The sequence below is a fragment of the Myotis nattereri genome, assembly GCF_964212035.1.
Source record: "Myotis nattereri genome assembly, chromosome: 2".
NCBI lineage: Eukaryota > Metazoa > Chordata > Mammalia > Chiroptera > Vespertilionidae > Myotis > Myotis nattereri.
In genome coordinates this window covers 208639705-208657762 of record NC_138076.1, presented here as the reverse complement: position 1 = coordinate 208657762, position 18058 = coordinate 208639705, and positions in this window count along the sequence as shown.

Below are 18058 nucleotides of genomic sequence, written 5' to 3'. Positions count from 1 at the left end.
CAGGGACTGCATGATTGGTAAGACCATGCAGGAGTTCTAGAAGCTGCCCAAAACCATTCCCCCGCCCTTCCTCCACCCTGGGCCACAGCTCCAGCCCAGCTGCAATCTTCCCAGGTGCAAGAGGGAGCTGTGAGGTGGAGATAAGGGCCATAGGCTCCTGCCTTCCTCCAACTTGCTGTGGCCCTGGCTAGTTCCAGCCGTCTCTGGGCCTCAGGCTGAGACCCAGCCTCTGTCCTTGAGGACACAGTCTGAGGTCTATGGGAAGTCAGAGCTTACCCCTGGCACCCAGGGCTGGGCCTCAAGGGCCGATGCGGGGGTTCACCAAGGCCCGCAAGCATCCTGGGAGGAGATGGGCCACACAGAGGGGTGGGCAGAGGAGAGTGGGTGCCCCAGTGATGGTGGCTCAGGAGCTAAACAGAGGCTTAAGGAGTGAGGTCTTTCCTGCGTGTGCCAGACACTGGGGTGCTGGCTTGGGGGTGGTGAGTCAGAGTGGAGAGACTCCTGGGGCTGCGAGTGGATGACGCAGTAGTCAAGCACTTGGGCCCAGGCCTGGGTTTAACTCCTGATTCTACCCATAACAGACACTGTGTGCCTCAGTATCCTCATCTGTAAAATGGGGATAACAATAGTACCTACCTCCTAAGGTTGACACTAGAAAGCGCTTGGCGCGGTGCCTGACGTACAGCGAGTGCCCAATAAATGCTAGCTACCTGTTGGGTTTGCTGTGGTGGGAGCAGCTAGGCAGGGCTTTAACGGCCCTCCTAGCCACCACTTCTCAGGCTGCTGGGGACAGGCTGTGGCCTATGGAGTCCCGAGGCCTGGGATACTGGCCCAGAAAATGTGGCTGTGTCTGCCTCTCTGGTTCCTCCCACTCTCCCCAGTGCCTGCTGAACAAGATTTGCAATGAGCTGGTAAGTTTTGGAGTAGGCAGTGTGGGCTACATCCCAGCTCATTCATCCCCTCGAAGGCTGCGTGGCTCTGAGCAGATCACTGTGTGAACCTCAGTGTCTCATCTGGGCAATGGGATCCAGGGCCGTTATGAGGATGCAGTGAGACGATGCAGGAGGCAGCATCCATCCTCTTCACAGGCACGTGCTGGGTGCCTGCTGACTCCTGTCCCTGCCCTGCTCTCCCCTGTCTGCCTCAGTGCGGGGTTGATGGCAGGGGAGGGGCTTTGGGGAGTGGGTGGCTGGCCTGGCTGAGATGGCGGCCGATCCGGACATTCTGTCCTGGCTTCAGGGGAAGCTCAGGGTGACGGGTGGGGGGACTGTCCTTAGGGACCATCTGGGTCTGCAGGGCTGCTGTAGACACTGGGGGACGTGGGGAGAGGTTGGAGTCAGGCCTCTATGGGGAGCCAGGACCTCGAGCTGAAGGGCCAGAGCCGTAGGGTCTCCGTTCCCTGGCAGGCGATGCCCAGAGAGGCGCTGACCCAGGGTCACACAGCAGTGAGTGGCCAGGCTGAGGGTAGAACCCGGGTCCAGCGCTGTTGGCTGGGGCACTTTCACCTTCCACGTTGCCTGGGCCATGAAGCGGCTGTTTCTGAGTAGCCCCCGCCTCCCCTGGGGCCTGAGGCAGCTTTCTTACCCTGCGGGTGTCTCTCACCCTGTCCGTGGCTCCCTCTCCGTCTCCCTCTCCCTGCATCTCTCTGGCCTGCCCCGTCTGTTCCCAGCAGCCTGGGTGCCCCTTCCTCGGCCCCATGAGGGGTTGGATGGATGAAAGCTGCGTGTGTGTGTGTGTGTGTGTGTGTGTGTGTGTGTGTCCCCTGGGTGACTCATGTGCGTTTGCTGTGTGTTGGAAAGAGTACATGTAAAGGAATGTATACACCTCTCTTCTGACTGCGGCTTGCCACGTGCTCTCTTTATATAAAGTAGAGGATGAGCTGCTGCCCCTCCCGTCACAGGCGGGCCCTGGAAGCATGCGTACGCCACCTGTGTTTACCCCGGTGGGATTCACCTCGGCCCTTTGCGGGGCGCCCCTGACTCCACAACCCAAACGTCTCCCCTCGGGCACAGGGGGGCTATCCTGATCCACCTTGGGGAGGGGTCCCCTCCTTGGCATGTTCCCTGTTGTGTCCTGGGTCCAGGGTTTGAATCCATCTCTGCCCCTTACCCTCCATGGACCCCAATTCTCAGACTGCCCATATAATCAAAGGGAATCGTTTATTCCTTTTATTTAACGACTTTAACGGCACCTAAGCAACACCCACCCTGGGCTTGACACTATTCTAAGAACTTTACAAAAATTAAATCCTCACAACAACCCAACAAAATAGCATTACCTCCATTTTACAGATGGGGAAACTGAGGCAAAGAGAGGCTAAGGATCCTGCCCTTGGTCACACAGCGAGTCAGTGGTGAGACCAGGATTTGAACCTGTGTCGTTGGTTCACAGGCACCTTCCTAACCACCTTGCTGTGTTGAGTGCCCTTGGTAATACATGGAGAGCGGCTTGGGCAGGGCCTGGGCCGGCCAGGCCCCCTGGTCCAGGAAGGTGGTCCTGGTACATGGTAGGTGTGGCAGCTTGGGATCAGGTTGGATTGAAGTCCCTAGCTTATCATCTACTGAGAAAGACACCTGACCTATCTGAGCCTCAGTTTCCCCATATGTACAACAGGGTAACAGTACTCACCTGTCAGAGCTGTTGTGAGAATTTGGTGCAATGAGGCATGGGGGCACTGAGCACACAGTAGGCACTCCATGTGGGGGGTAGCTGTGACGATTCCATGACAGGGTGAGAGGGAGGTAGTTTAAGGGGGGGTGCCCTCTGCCAGTGGAGGTGAGCATGCACCCTAGGAACCTGGGATCAGGAGAGGACGGGCTGAAGGGATGGGCTGCCAGCCCCTCACTGTGCACACCTGTCCATCTGGTGTGTCTGTTGTGCAGCGGGGCCCAGGATTGGGACATGATCAGCTGTGTGTGTGTGTGTGTGTGTGTGTGTGTGTGTGTGTACACACATGCTTTCTTGTACCTCAGCATCCTGGTGTCACATACCCCCATGATGGAGAAACAACTGAGAATCCTTGCTTGTGGGGGCTGAGATGAACCTGGGAGACCATCTCATCCTGCTTTTGCATGGTTGCAAATGGGGAAACTGAGGCCCAGAGAGGGGGAGAGATTTGCACTGGGGCCCACAGAGAATTCTGATGATCTGAAGTTTCATTGCTGGGCGGGACCTTTTCTAGAACGTGCAGTGACAAGCCCTGCCTACAGTAGCTTCGTCCCAGCCACATGGGCCCATATCCTGCAGGGCCAATGGTCTGCGCGGCCTTTCTCCATCCTCTGCTCCGCCGCCTGGGTTGTGGGTTGATTCCCTGGCTCGTCCACCACCAGGAAGCCATCAGGACAGGCACCTTGCCTGTCTGTTCACAGCTGAGCCTGTGAGCACAGAGCCTGGTGTGTGCATAGTAGGAGCTCAGCAAGCATTTGTTGAAGGAGAGGTGACCTTAGTGAGGTCAGTCTGAATTTCAGGGGGGCAGGGACCTCCCCAGGTCTGAGCAGGGAATTGAACCCAGGCCTCCTGGCTCCCAGTCCTGAGCCCTCTTGTTTGTGCACTCATACACAACACACACACACACACACACACACACACACACACACACACGCTATGCTGTGATCCAAAAGCTTCGCTCTGATCATTGCTCAACTTTCTAGCCTAAAAATGTCCATCTGTCCCTCTGTCTGCCAAAGCCGTAGGCTGGACACCTACTGGGCACCTGTTCTGGGGCCTCCCCCCAGCCTGAGTCTGCCCGGCAATAGGGCAGGAGTCTTGGAAGGGAACCCTGGGAGGGTGGGGCTAGTGCAGGGGACACCCCTCAGGCACATTTCCTTTTGTGTCCCCTGCTTCTGGCCACGTGCACCCAGTGCCACCCAGAAATCCTACCTGCCCAAGCCTCCTGGTCCCCCCACCGTCTCATCCTGCTTTTTCATTGTTGGCAAATGGCTCAGGCTTTGGGGGAAGGGGGTATCATTCCCAGGGACCGGCCTCCCCCTCTGCCTCCCCCAGGAAGTCTGCCATACTGCCTGGGAGGATGGTAATTAGCATGAGGCAGGCTGATTAGCTCAGAAATTAAGTCTTTGTTTCCCTGGCTCCCTAGTTTCCCTAATTGAGCAGATGCAGAGCAGGGGGAAGGGGAGGGGCTGCCCAGTTGGTCACAGGGTTGGGAGGGGGCACACGTGTCTGTGTGTTTGCTGCAGGAGCTGGCAGGGTGGGAGGTGAGCATAGATGTGGCACAGTCTGGGGCCTGGGTGGAGGAGTGTGGGGGAGTGAGTAGGGGGACAGGGACCCCAGGCTGCAGCCCTCTGGGGTGTGCTTGTGTGGCTCAGGGAGGGCATCTCACCCAAGACCCCACTGTGGGAGCTTATCTGCATTCATTTGTCCCTTCAGGTCTTCACATCCAATCACTGATCCTAATAACTATTATGAGCACCTACTATGGGCAGCCCCTAGGCTGGATACCTTTTGTGCATTGCCTTGTTCTGCCCTCAGACAATGGTGAAGGGAGGGGACTCCTCATTTTTTTTAGGGGAAGAACCTAAGGCTCAGGAGAGAGCTGAGGTGACCTGCCCAAGGTCACACAGCTTGGAGTGGCCGGGGCAGGGCTCAGACCCATGCCCTGTCCTGGAGGGAGGGGGGAAGCCTGTGATGTAGCCAATCCAGGCCCTGGACGCGAGGGCTGGAGGCGCCTTTGTCCTTTTCATTGGTCACACGGCAATGGCTACCTCTACCTGCTTGGGTTATTGGAGGAGCCGTGACGACAGCGGTGGTAGTGACATGATGATTTATGTAGTGCTTGCTGTGTGCTAGGTAGGTTTCAAATGCTTCACATGTTTTCATATTTCATGCCCACAGCAATCCTGAGAGCCATGGGTGGGTGCCCGCATGATCCCCATTTCACATGCACAGAAACCAAGGTTGAGGGAGGCGAGGGCCCTCCCCCAGTCCCAGGCAATAAGTAGGGGACCCAGGATTCAGCCTGGGGCCATCTGACTCCAGGCCCTCCCTCCTTGATCACCACTCTGTGTGGTCTATAACACAGGTGAAATACCTGGTGCATAGTAGGTGGCCTGACCCCCGGCCCTGAAAGAGCAGGTCCCTGGAGAGCCTACGTCTCCAGGATACACCCTGGAGGTTCCAGGGGGACAGCCCTCTTCATAAAAACCTCTGGGGTAGGTATTGCTTTTGCTTCCACTTTACAGATGGGAAGTGAGGTTCAGAGAGGAAGTTACTTGCTCAGGACCTCACAGTTGGGGTAGCTGGGATTTGAGCTCAGGTGGTCTGGTTCCAAGTGCTGCCATGTGGGGCAGCCACTCCCAGCCACACCCGTCTGAGGGGTGACCCTTCCTCCCGGCCTGGTCCTCAGCCCCTGCCCTGGGGCGATGCTTCCACTCCCCCGCCTCCTCTTAGCAGCCGTGTGCATGGGATGGCCAGGCTCCGTCTCCCGCTGCGCCCGGCCTCTGGCTGTTGGGCATCTGCCGTGGCCACCTGCTCACTAAACAAGACCTTTGGGTGTCCCTCTGGCTCCTACAACTCAGCTTGTCCCACCCATGCTGACTCTCCCTCTCTCCTCCTCCCCCAGGGCCCATCTGCTCCTCCTCTGCGGCTCCTGTCCCAGGGTGGGCACTACCATCTCTGACACCCACCTGGACCCTGGAGTCATTTCTGAACTCCACCCCGGGTCTCCTGTCCTCATCCTGGTAGATCAATAAGCCCTGCTCGCAAATCCTCCATTGCCTGCCTACCTCATCCAATCACTTCCACGGGCCTGGGCCATCGCCCTGGCCCCTCCAGTTTATTCTGTCCCCTGCTGTCACTGGCATGAACTCCCCAGCATGTCACTGGCTCCCCACCGCCCTTGGGCTAAGATCCGGAATCCTTACACTGGCTTCTGAGACCCACTGGGACTTGGCGGAGCCTGGGGTCTCCATCTCCCTCTCCCACACCACCATCAGCTCCTCAAAAGTGCTACCCTCTGGTTCTGTGTCCTTGACCAAGATCACCCTCAGCAAATAGAGGACAGAGGAGACCCCTCAGGTGCCCCTGCACTGGGGACCTCCCTCTGATATTCCTAAGAGCCCTTTGAGGCCAGCGGTGCTGCCCATTTTGCAGATGGGGAAGCTGAGACTCAGAAAGCTGAGCTGGCATCTGGACCCAAGTCTCTCTCCCTGTGGAGCCCGTGTTCTCCTCGGTGCGTGCATATGTGTGCGCACGTGTGTACACACCACGGGCACTGCTGCCCGCTGACTGTGCCAGGCGCATTTGGGGCTTCGATGAGCCGCCTCCGCCGGCGAGGAGGTCCGTGATGGTCTCTGGGGGCCCAGCCTGCCTCTTCCTGTTGGGGGTGTGGATGCTACCTCGGCCCCTCGCCAGCCCGCCACCCCCTCCCCCCACAGCCTCCCAGCTCCTCCCCCTTCTCTCCCCTTCCTTCAAAACAAACACCCGCGAGCCCAAACCGCCCATCCAGCCGAGGCGCAGATGGAGCCCGAGTTGGAATTAATTAGTCCTGTTGCCAGGGCAACCAGGACCGGACCGCGATCCAGCCTTTTCGCTCAGCCCGCCCCCACAACCAGGCTCCACCCCTGCCTCTCGTGGCCCCGCCCATCACGGCCCTGGCCCCTCCCCTTCCCCCTGCTGCAGCTGGTAGTTTCTGGAAGGAGAGGATGAGGATGTCCGGGAGCTAGGTTTGAGTCCCCAACTCGGCCCCGTGGGCAAGGCCCTGGGCCGCTGGGAGACTTTGTTCAGCACCTGCCTGGGGAGAGGTACGGGGGCGCGATTTGAGACTGGCGAGAGGAAGAACGGAGTGGCCTGAGCCCGAGAAAGCAGGAGGCTAGCGAGGGGCGTGCAGAGGCCGGCGTGCAGTGATGGGAGCTTTAGAGGGACCGGCCTCTGCAGTGGACAGCGATGATGGGGCTGCCCGGGCCCCCCTCCTCCATCCCAGTCTTGTTCCTCTTATCCTCTGAGCCCGCGTCCCCCCGAGGTCTCCCCTGGACACCAGTAGGCAGGAGTGTGTTCTGTCTCCTGCCCCTTGGTCTCTGCACTTGCTCTGTTTCTTCTGTGTGGTCCTGGGCAAATTGCTTAGCTTCTCTGTGTTTCCAATTCCTTGTCTGAAAATGGGCACACCCACACCCACCCGGTGAGCCATGGAAGTCCTAGTCTGTGGTAAGCACTCCATGGCTCCTTGTGCCACTGCAAACGAGGTACAGCTTCTGGCTAGGGCAGCCGTGGGCAAACTACGGCCCGCGGGCCGGATCCGGTCCGTTTGAAATGAATAAAACTAAAAAAAAAAAAAAGACCGTACCCTTTTATGTAATGATGTTTACTTTGAATTTATATTAGTTCACACAAACACTCCATCCATGCTTTTGTTCCGGCCCTCCGGTCCAGTTTAAGAACCCATTGTGGCCCTCGAGTCAAAAAGTTTGCCCACCCCTGGGCTAGGTTCATTCCTGGAGGTGCCTGCAAGGTGGAGGATATAGAGGGGACCTGAGGGGAACGTGCCAGCCCTCACCCCTGTCTCCCATCTTTTGGAGTCCCCTGCACTGGGCTCTGCTGGGCTTGGCACACAGGAGTGCCACCCTGGCTTGGCATGTCCGTCACTGGGCTGGGACGAGGCCCAGGACAGGTCCTGGCTCCTGCCCAGCTCCCCACCTGGTCCCAGAACACGCTGAGCCCCTGGAGGCCAAGCGCTGTCTCTCCAACTACTTGGCTGATGGTTAATGGGCCATTTGCTTTTTCATGTGCCAAGGAGGCATCTCTCTAGCTGGCATGGTGGGGCAGAGGCTCAGGAGAGAAGATGGGCGAGGACTGGTGACTGGACTCTTACTGTGGGCTGCCCTCCTGCGAGCCTCAGTTTCCTTATCTGTCAGCTGGGCCTAATGATGTGTCAGTTAGACCAACTTTGAGGGATTAAACTAGGGCCTGCAGACGCACGTCCCCACAGAGGCCAGGTCCCTTGAAGGTGTGCATCTGGTCCCAGTAAGGCAATAGGGTGTGGTGGGGCCTGTAGTAAAAGCCAAGCTCAGGGTCTGCCCAACAGCATGGCACTGGGGTTGGTATCCAACACTGAGCTGGCCAACAGAACTGATCCCCAGGCTGTATTTGGAGCTGTCAGCTGCCCCAGAGGAAAACTCTACAAATGGATTAATTGCGGGGGGGGGGGGGGGGTATTTAACTCTCCTTTACATGATAACAAGGGCCAACAGTTTATTGAGGGCTTGAACTGTGCCGGGAAGGAGCTAAGCACTTTACTGGGATTATCTTGTTTGATCCTCGCACTAACCCCGAGGCTGGCAGCATGCAAGTGCAATTCCTTTTCTGTGGATGAGGCAATTAAACCAGAGAGGTTCAGTCAGAGCCCAAGGTCACACAGCCAGGGGGAGGGAGCAGGGCGCCCTGGGCCTCCTGGTTCCTCACCTGGGGTTTTCCCTCTGGCTGGTTGGTGGAGAGCGGGAAGGCAGACAGACCCACTTGGCCTTTCTCTCTCGCAGAGGAGGCTGGGAGGGAGGAGAAACAAAATTAAACAAACGAAGGGTGCTGTGAGCTCAGGAAGAATAACTTATTTTTTATGAGCTTGTTAACATTTGTGAAGTTAAGTAAGCAGAAATTTATGCCCTTCATTTGCATGCATTAAAGGGAAGGCTGCCTGGGCCCAGTGTGGTTACAGGAAATCTCAGCGCCTCCCAGGGCAGCCCCCCACCCCCCCCTCCGCCCCCCTGGCTCACATTAGGCAGCTCCCACTCTGGAGGGTTTGCTTGGGCTGTGTTTGGCGATTTTCAGATCCAGCTGCGGCCCCTGTTTCCTGTGGCTGTGGCTTTCCTTACTGCCTCTGGGAGCAGCTGGGCCCTTAGTTCAGAGGCCGAATGTTCCAGAAACTCTTTCCCAGCCTCTCCAGGGGCCTCAGAAGGAGCAGGAGGCCCAACATCTTTGCTGCCCAAGAGCTGTGGGCAAGTTGCTTTAGCTCTCTGGGCCTCACTTTATTCATCTGTAAAATGGGGACAAAACCTCATAGGTTGAGTCCTCCCCATGATGCCACTTATCTAAGATGACATTAGCGCGGGGGCGGGTGCTCCCTTTGCTAGTTGACCTGGCTCTTTGGGGACTCATTGTTTCCCATGGGCCAGAGAGAGGGATGCTCTTCCTCGAGGACAGTTCTTCTCAACCTTGGCTGCACATTAGAATCACCTGGGAATCTTTTTAAAATCCTGATTTCTGGGCCTCGTCCTCCGGAAATTCTGTTTCTTTGTTACTAATGTTGTGGCCCCACCCAAGAGGTTCTGGGTTGGCAGGAGGTGCTCACCCTTACACCCCTGTCCTTGGTAGCTTGCTTGCCTGCTGCCGCCGTTGTCGCCCCACCCCATAACAAAGAAACAGAATTTCCGGAGGATGAGGCCCGGAAATCAGGATTTTAAAAAGATTCCCAGGTGATTCTAATGTGCAGCCAAGGTTGAGAACCCCTGCTCTAGGAGGTCTGACCGTACCCCCCCCCCCCCCCCCCCCCGCCCCGACCTGGGCCACCTTGCCCTGCAGCTCCCCGCGCTCCTCCTGCAGTGGCTGGTCTCTGGGGCCTCCTGCGAGATCCCTTGGCGCTGTGAGCTTCCTCAGACACAGCTGTCCTGATCACCGGATGCCTGCCCCTGCCCCTGCCCCAGGGCTTGAGCAATGGTATTAAATGAATGAGTGTGTGAAAGAGCCTCAGCCTCCGTCTTTCATCCTTTGGAATTGCAAGTCTCTTCCAGGTGTGGAGTGACTCATGGTGCTGAAAGCGCTCCCAGGCCGATGCCATCTGTGGTGGTTTCTGCCTCAGCTCCCCCTGCAGAGGAGGCCAGGCCAGGACTGTGGGGCGCAGATGGGGAAACAGAGGCCCAGGCAGAAGCGTGGGACTTGAACCCAGCGCTCACTCACTCACTCTTTCGTGTGTTCCAGGAGACTCTGGGGCTCCTGCTCCGTGGTAGGTAGTGGGGATCTTGGGAGGCGTGAGACGGGCGTCCTGCCCACCAGGCTGCATTCAATAAGCAGGTGCAGCGAGGGTCGGAAGCTGCGGGGTGAAGAAATGAAGTCAGGAAAGGCTGAGGATTTCATTCCGACCCCATGGGAGTCAGACCGGCGCGGGCAGAGGCAGGGAGGAAGGTGAAAGGATGGTAGTGGGTCAGGTGAGCGGCTGGAGGCTGGGGCGGAGGGGAGGAGGGGAGGAGGGCCGGATCCGTGCTGGCTGTTGGCTCAGGCACTTGTTCCCTCTGCCTCCGGGAGGAAAGAAGTGCGTTTATTCAGCAGATTGTTCTACAGCATCTGGTGCGGGCCAAGCATTGTGCAAGACGCGGGGCCGGGGTGAATGAGAACAGTCCTGCTGTCGGGGATCCCACAGCCAAGGGGGAGGGTAGATGCCTGGTTGGGCGAGAGGGCTTCCTAGGAGGCAGCTTGGAGTCCTGCTTAAGGAGTGGCATTCACAAGGTGGAGATGGGGCAGGAGGGCATGCCAGTCCTGGGCATTTCGAGGGTAAAGGTCAGAAGGTGTGAGTTCAGAGAAGGGTGAGAAGGTCACAGTGCTAGGACCTGGGATTCTGGGGAGGAGGGAGAGCTCAAGAGAGCCCTCCAGGCCAGGAGAGGGATCTGGACTGTTTGGCTCCCAGCAGCAGGGGCCACCCTGGGTATTCAGAATCGGGCGTGGATGGCGTGTTTCAGACATGCACAGAGTGGGAAGAGCCCAGGAACTGGGGAGGGAGTTCTCGGAGCTGCTGTGCTTAGGTGAGGCTGGAGGGGTGGGAGGCTGGTGGTGGTAGAGACAGGGTCAAGGGAGGGGCCCAAGTATGGGAGGAAGCAGGGGGCCCCAGTGCCGGATGGGTGGGGGTCATGTATGTGCATACGTGTGCATGCATGGTTTGTGTATGTGTGTGTATGTTTAGTGCCCTCCTTACGGGAGGGTGTTGGAGGGCAGATTTGCAGAGGCAGGGCCGAGCCTGAGCATGAGGGTCTTGGCTGTTGGGATGAGGACAGGGAGGCACTGGGAGCTGCTGAGCGGGACAGGACGGTGACCCACTTGTGCTGTGGGACGTTCCCTCAGCCACTGTGCGGAGGAAGGGTGCAAGCCGGGCCGTGGGGGGTTCTGCTGCACCTGTGGGGAGCATTAATGAGGGGTGGCAACGCCACGGAGAGGAGGAAGGGCGTCGAGCGCAGGGAAGGCGCGGAAGAGGTAGTGTTTGATCCGGGCAGCAGAGGTGAGGGCGTGGGGCTCTGTGGCTCTGTGGGGGGAGGACACAGCAGGTGGCTGGAAGGCAGTGGGGGAGGGCAGCCTATTCAGGGTGCCTTTGAAGGATTAAAGGGAAAGTCTGAGCCAGGAAGGAATATCATTAGTGAGGACCCAGCGGCTCTGCATTCTCTACCCAGCCCTGTGCACCCAGCCCCACGCCGACAGCGGCATGGCTCTGGGTAGGTCCTCTGACCCTGTGCCCTCACTTTGTTGTCTGTAAAATGGGGCTACTTTTAGAACCGGCCTGTTGCGGGGTTGTTGTGAGGGTTGGATGAGATAATCCACCCGCAGCCTGGCCTGGGAGATGCTTCGTCGTTACCGGCTGTGTGTGGCCATGGCAGTGACGGCGGGCCCCAGGGACGGATGAGAAACCTGCTGGGAGGAGCTGTTCAGCCTGCCTGCGGCCACACAGCTGGGAGGGGTACCCAGCAAGGGTCTGAATCCAAGTTGTTGGGCCCCCAGACGTGGTGCTCTCTCCCCAGGGCCTGCTCGCCTACATGCCCTGAGAGTGGGCAGGAGTCCAGTTCTGGCCCCTAGGTCAGCCCCCACCGCCCGTGGGACCCCAGCTCAGCGGCTTGGCCTTGGAGCCTGTCCCAGCTGTAAGGGGCCATGTGCGAGTTCAGGGCCGCTGGCCCAGGCCAGGCTCCTGGTAGGGGTTCCGTTCACATTGGCTTGCCTTCCCTGCCCCTGCCTGACCACACTGCCCCGAGCCACCAAGGCCGTGCGGGCGCAGGAGCCCCCGCCTGGTCCCTGATCTGATGGTGATGATGGTAACACCAACGAGCTGGGAGCCCTGCTGTCACCAGTATTAATAAGGAGCCCACTCAGTGCATAGGGCAGCCGTGGGCAAACTACGGCCTGTGGGCCGGATCCGGCCCGTTTGAAATGAATAAAACTAAAAAAAAAAAGACCGTACCCTTTTATGTAATGATGTTTACTTTGAGTTTATATTAGTTCACACAAACACTCCATCCATGCTTTTGTTCCGGCCCTCCGGTCCAGTTTAAGAACCCATTGTGGCCCTCGAGTCAAAAAGTTTGCCCACGCCTGGCATAGGGGCTGGGTGGGTGGGGACAGAGGCCCTCTGGGAATTGCATGCCTGGGGGCTTTCTCCATTTCCCACGCTGCAGGTCTCCTGCTGGCACTGGGCACAGAGGGCACATGTGCCTTCTTCGCCCTCAGGAAGGGAAATGGTGGCTGTCCGGGTTGGGGGGGATGCTGTTTTGCTGGTGAAGGTGAAGGTGCTGTGGAGCCATGAAGCCAGGCCTAGGGTTCAGGGCGGGCTTCCTGGGGGAGGTGATGCCTGAGCTGAAGCTGGTAGGGTTGACAGGGTTGGTGGCTAGTGGCAGGGAGAGGGAAGGGTGTGTGTCAGTGCAGGGCAGGCAGGGAACGTGAGGAGAGCTGTGTGCCAGGGCGGGAGCTGGGAAGGTGCAGGCCCACCTCACGGACCTTTCAAATGCCAGTAAGGATCTTGGCCTCTGTCCCTGGGATGCGGGGAGCCCTGGAAAGATCTTGAGCAGGATAAGCAGCATCAGAGCGGCCCTCTAGAACATTCCTTCTGGCCCCAGTATCAGGGGCTGAAGGAGGAGGAGGCCGCAGTAGCAGCTGGGTGAGTGCTGATGGTGGCCCGTCCTGGTGAGGTGGGGAGCAAAGGACAAATGTGGGAGCCATGCTGAGGACAGAAGTGGCAGGCTCGGTGTCTGGTCTAATGATCTCTGGTGAGAAGGGGAGGAGTTGAGGAACAAGCCGGGATCTGTGGCCTGAGCAAGCAGGTGGGGTGTTGGTGACCTTGACCAAGAGGAGACCTGTGAGCTGGAGTGGGCTTGGGCGAGATAAGGACCTGGACTGGCTGAGCCTGGGTATCTGAGGGCACCTGTGGAGAGGTGTCCAGCAGGCAAAGGCTGGGCTCTGGGTGACCAGGGGCATGAGGCCACCCACATGGAGGTAGGAGCAGCAGTGTTTAGGGCAGCGGTTCTCAACCTGTGGGTCGTGACCCCTTTGGCGGTCGAACGACCCTTTCACAGGGGTCGCCTAAGACCATCCTGCATATCAGATATTTATATGACGATTCATCACAGTAGCACCATGACAGTGATGAAGTAGCAACGAAAATAATTTTATGGTTGGGTCACAACATGAGGAACTGTATTTAAAGGGCCAGAAGGTTGAGAACCACTGGTTTAGGGGGCTAGGGCAGGAAGGGGCGCCCCGGAATCAGGCGCCCCGGAATCAGGTGGGGTGTCCATGAGGCCTTGGCAAGGCTCTTGCCCTCTCGGGTCTCAGTTTCCTTACCTGTCAATGTGACTGCAGCCTGGATGTGCTAAGGGAGCTGCCAGCTCTGACCTTTCCTAAGGTACCCAGAGGGTCTGCAGGGCACAGAGCGAGGTGCCCTGGGGTAGCGGAGGGGGTCCCACATACAGCAGCTTTGACACGGGGGCTGGGAAATGAGTGTGCTCATCGAGTTTGCTTGGCCAGAATTTACTGAGCACCTGCTGCGTGCCGGTCCCCAACCTGTGGAGCAGGGACAGAGGGGGACTTGGCCATGGTCCCCACCCTCGGTGTGGGCATGTGATGATACAGCACCCAGAAGGCCAGGAGTGGACCTGACTTTAAGCAACCCCAATCTGCGATTCTTTAGGTATTTTATAAGAGATATTAGAGGCTGGTTATTTATTTTACACAGTAATTTGCAGGAGGGTTTCCTTAAATAGCAGAAATCTCCAGGGGGTGTGCACTAGGTTTTCCCGAGTCCCCTCCTGGCCCGTGAGTTCCTTGCTCATCTTTGTTCCATGTGGTGCCAGGCATCCTGGGCCGGGCACGCAGCAGGTGCTTGCTAGATGTGGAATGTCTGGTTGGCCGGCTGTAGCCCCACTGGGGACCCCTCTGCGGAGTAGCAGCACCCGTGGCCTCTCTTCTGGGCTTTTATGGGCTTCGTGGTGCTGCTCTTGGTGACACCAGGCAGGGGCTTGTACCCGAATCCCGAATGTGCTCCCTGCCCCTTCCCACCCTGGGTTTCCCACCCCCTGCTGGTCCCCTGCAGGCCCGAGACCAGTTTGCCAGCCCAGGACCTGGTGCGTAGTAGGCCCGCAGGTATGTGGATAATGGGCCATCGCTGAAGGGACCCCCAGGGTGTCTCACCCACCCCCTTACAGAGGAAGCCAGAGCCCTGAATGGGAAGGGACTGACTCAAGTCCTTGCTGCCACAGAGCTGGAAGGCAACACCTCTCACCTTGAGCATCGCGGCAGTGGAGGGCCTGGGAAGGAGCTTGTGTGCCGTGGAGGGGCGAACAGCTCCATGGCTACATTGGGTGTGTCTCAGGCTCTTTCCCCTTCTAGCTGTGTACCCTTGGACAAGTGGCTTCCCCTCTCTGGCCTCAGTTTCCTCATCTCTCAAATGGGTATAATAATAGTGCCCACCTCACAGGCTGTGCAGCGGGGTGAACGAAGGAATTAATGAGTGCTCCGTGCGCAGGCGCAGATAGGAGGGCTCACGTCCCAGCCGCAGCCCTTACCAGGGTGACTGGAGGCCACTTTGTCTTTCTGAGTCTTGGTTTTCTCATTTGAGAAATGGGTCTGATGACCTGTCGTCCTGTTACGTGGGGGGCTGTGTCTGCACGCAGATGAAGCTTGGCGAGGTCTTCATTGACCACAGCCCCGGGCGTTTACTGTGCCGACTGTGCTGCGGGCCGAAGCTTAAGCAGGGACACCTGTGCTTGCCCGGTGGCCCAATGGTGGGGTGTCCATCATGCAGTTGGGCAAGAAAGGGGAGACTCACTGTGGGGGAGGGGGAGAAAGCAGGAGGCAGGGTCTGAAGTGGGCGGCTGGGTCAGGTCATGTGGGGCTTTGATCTTCAAGAGAGACTTCTGGTTTTAACCTGGGAGCTACAGAAGCTTCTGGAATGGCTTTCTGTGGATCTGTGATGGGTGGCATTTTGAGAGGCTGTCTGGCAGCTGAGGGAGGAACCCAGGTGCTGGAGGTGCTGGGAGGTGGTGGTTGCCACCCAGAGAAGAGCCAGCGGTGGCTGGGACACAGGTGTGTGGCCTGGACAGGTGTGGGGATGGATGGGCGATGAGGGTTAAGGCAGAGGTCAGAGTCAGGTGTGCCTCAGATGATGGGACCCAGGCACAGAGAGGTTTGGTAAAGAGCCCGCAGTCACACAGCCAGCGGCTCTGGGAGCGAAGCCTCAGGCCCAGCATTTGTAGGCGGCGGTGGCGTGGCCTGCCCTGTTGGTGAGCGGTCTGACAGGGGCTCCGCGCAGTGGAGGCGGAAGGCCGGTCCGAGCCGGCAGGGCGATGCTGGCCGTGGCAATCTGATGCTTCATTCGCGGGCTCTGCTCAGCGCCAGGCATAATGGAGCTGGATCAGGGTGTCTGCCAGGGAATGGGGGATCCGTTCTGTGTTGGCCACCGCTCCACTGAGCAGGGACTGGCACATAGAGGAGCCATCAGGGCAGGATGGAGCCAGGGTGAGGCGGCACCTGGCATGTGTGATTGTGAGAGAGACCCGGCTTGCAGCCGGCACCAGCTTCCTGGGGAGATGCTGGACGTCGCTGACCTTGGTTTCCCATCTGTAACGTAGAGGCTGCTCCAGCAGGATGAGGAAGTTGGGACTTGGTGCAGGCCGGGGCCACGGTACGTGCTCAGGAAATGCGGGTGTTACTATTATTGCGGTTGCTGTCGTCGCTGTTGTATTGCAGCTGGAGCCGACCTTCTTGGCTGTGGGGTCACTGGCCTCTCTGACTTGGGACATGCCATGGTCTGCCACGCCAGCTTAGCTCGGGGACAGACGATGTCCTCGACATGATGGGCCAGTGCCAGGCCCGAGGCCCACAGGCTGCAAAGCCAGGCCCGGGTGTGAGTGGAGGCCCCAGGTGGGGAGGATCAGGCGAACCACAGAGAGACGGGCTTCTGTTTCGTGGACCACGGAGGGTTATGTGAGTCCAAGAAAGACAGGGCAGGGAAGGGACACAGGAGTCTGAGGAAGGATGGGCTGGGGGTGACTTTGAGGAGACTGGGCTGTGCTTAGAGACTGTCCTTTGCCTGATTTTACCAGGAAAACATACAGGAGGCCCAGAGAGGGTGCAGGCCTGGCTCAAGGTCACACAGCAGCTGGTGCTGGGAGCAGACCTGCTGGCCTGGGGGCCTGGGCGCTGCCCCCCTCTGTGAAGGAGGAATGCGATCATTTATCAGGGGAGTTTAATAATGAATGAAGTCGAATGTCTTTAATGCAGGCAGCAGGCCCAAAGTAATAAGGGACTCTGTATTAATTCGGAAGTTAATGAATATGCAGGTGTGTCTGAATGATTAATGGGGCTTCTGAAGGCCTTGGGAAGGAGTGCGTGAGCTGCTGCTGATGGAAATATGAATATTGCATACGTCTGGGAAGTCGGATAAGCTGGGGAGCAGGTGGGCATTCACGAACCAGAGGACTCCAGGGGCACCCAGGGCCACCATTGCTTGCTGTGTGATCTTGTACACGTCACCCAATCTCTCTGAGCCTCAGTTTCCTCATCTGCAGAGTGGGCATAAAAAATAGTGCCTGGTTCCAAGGATCTTGGGGACGAAATGTGTGACCATCCTTAGCACAGGGCAGGTGCAGTCCGAGCCTCTGATAACTGTCACAGCTTTTCTAGAAAGGAGGGCAGAGAAGTGGTTGGGGGAAGGCCAAGGAAAGTATAACAGGAAGAAACTCCTTTAAATATGGACAGCACTTTGCAGTTTGTAAGGGTGTGTGTGTGTGTGTGTTTGTCTCATTAAACTCTCCCTTAGTTCCTGGCAGCAGTTGCTTGTCCTGGGGCAGAGGGGACGGGTCTTGGGGAAGCTGGCATGCAGAGAGGGCTGGCCCAGGCCACCAAGCCAGCAGGGACAGGGGCGGGCCTGGGCCCACGTCTACACCCCTCACCGTGAATCTCAGAGGGGCTGCAGGAGGAACCACCAGCCAGCAGGAGGGTCCCTCCATGCACTGATCGGAAAAGGGCCTTCAGCGTGTTGGGCCTGGGGTTAGTCCTGCATCACCTCTGGGAGCCCCGGTTTCTCTACCTGTCGAATGAGGGTCTGCCTGCCTGCTTTGAGACTTTGATGAGAAAATAGGACACTGACCCCTCACCTATGCCAGGTCATTGGGAGTCTCGGACTCTGCAGACGTCATCCCTGTGATACTTAGGGCACCTGCAGTCGGGGGGAGTGGGGGGGAGGGGGAGGGTGTGTGTGCACCAGCCCTGACTAGCTCCTGGGGAGCTGTGGTGCTGGGCCACTCTGGAGCTTTGGGTTCTTGGGCACATCCCTTAGTCTCTCTCGGCCTCAGCTTCTTCATCCTTCAAGTGGGTGGAACACGAGATCCCCACCTCTCCCCCCGCCCGGGCACACCTCCCAGCCTTGTGCACGGGCGCCCTTTTTTATGCTTTCATGGTGCCTTATTCGTCCTTTCAGCCCATGGACATTCATGGAGCACCTCCCGGGTGCAGCGTTGGGCCTGGGTTTACGGGGTGAGTGAGGCCGCCCGCCCTGCCCCTGTCCAGGCAGAAGGCAGGTGTGAAACCAGGGTCGCCTGATGCAAGCTGGGTGGGCCATGGAGTCAGAGGACAGCCCTGCCTGGCCGTGGGCGGGGTCTGGGAGAGGTGCTGGTGGATCTCGCTGTCTCCCCCACTAGCGCTCCCACCTGAGGCTGTGTCTTTGGCTGTGAGGCCTCAGCTCCCAGCAGGAGCTGCTGACAGGATGGTTGTTGGAGTGAATGAGGGAGCGAATGAGTGAATGGCTGGGGTCTAGGCCCCTTTCCCTGACTCTTCCCAGCTCCAGGCCAGCGAGCAGGGGCAGAGCCCAGCC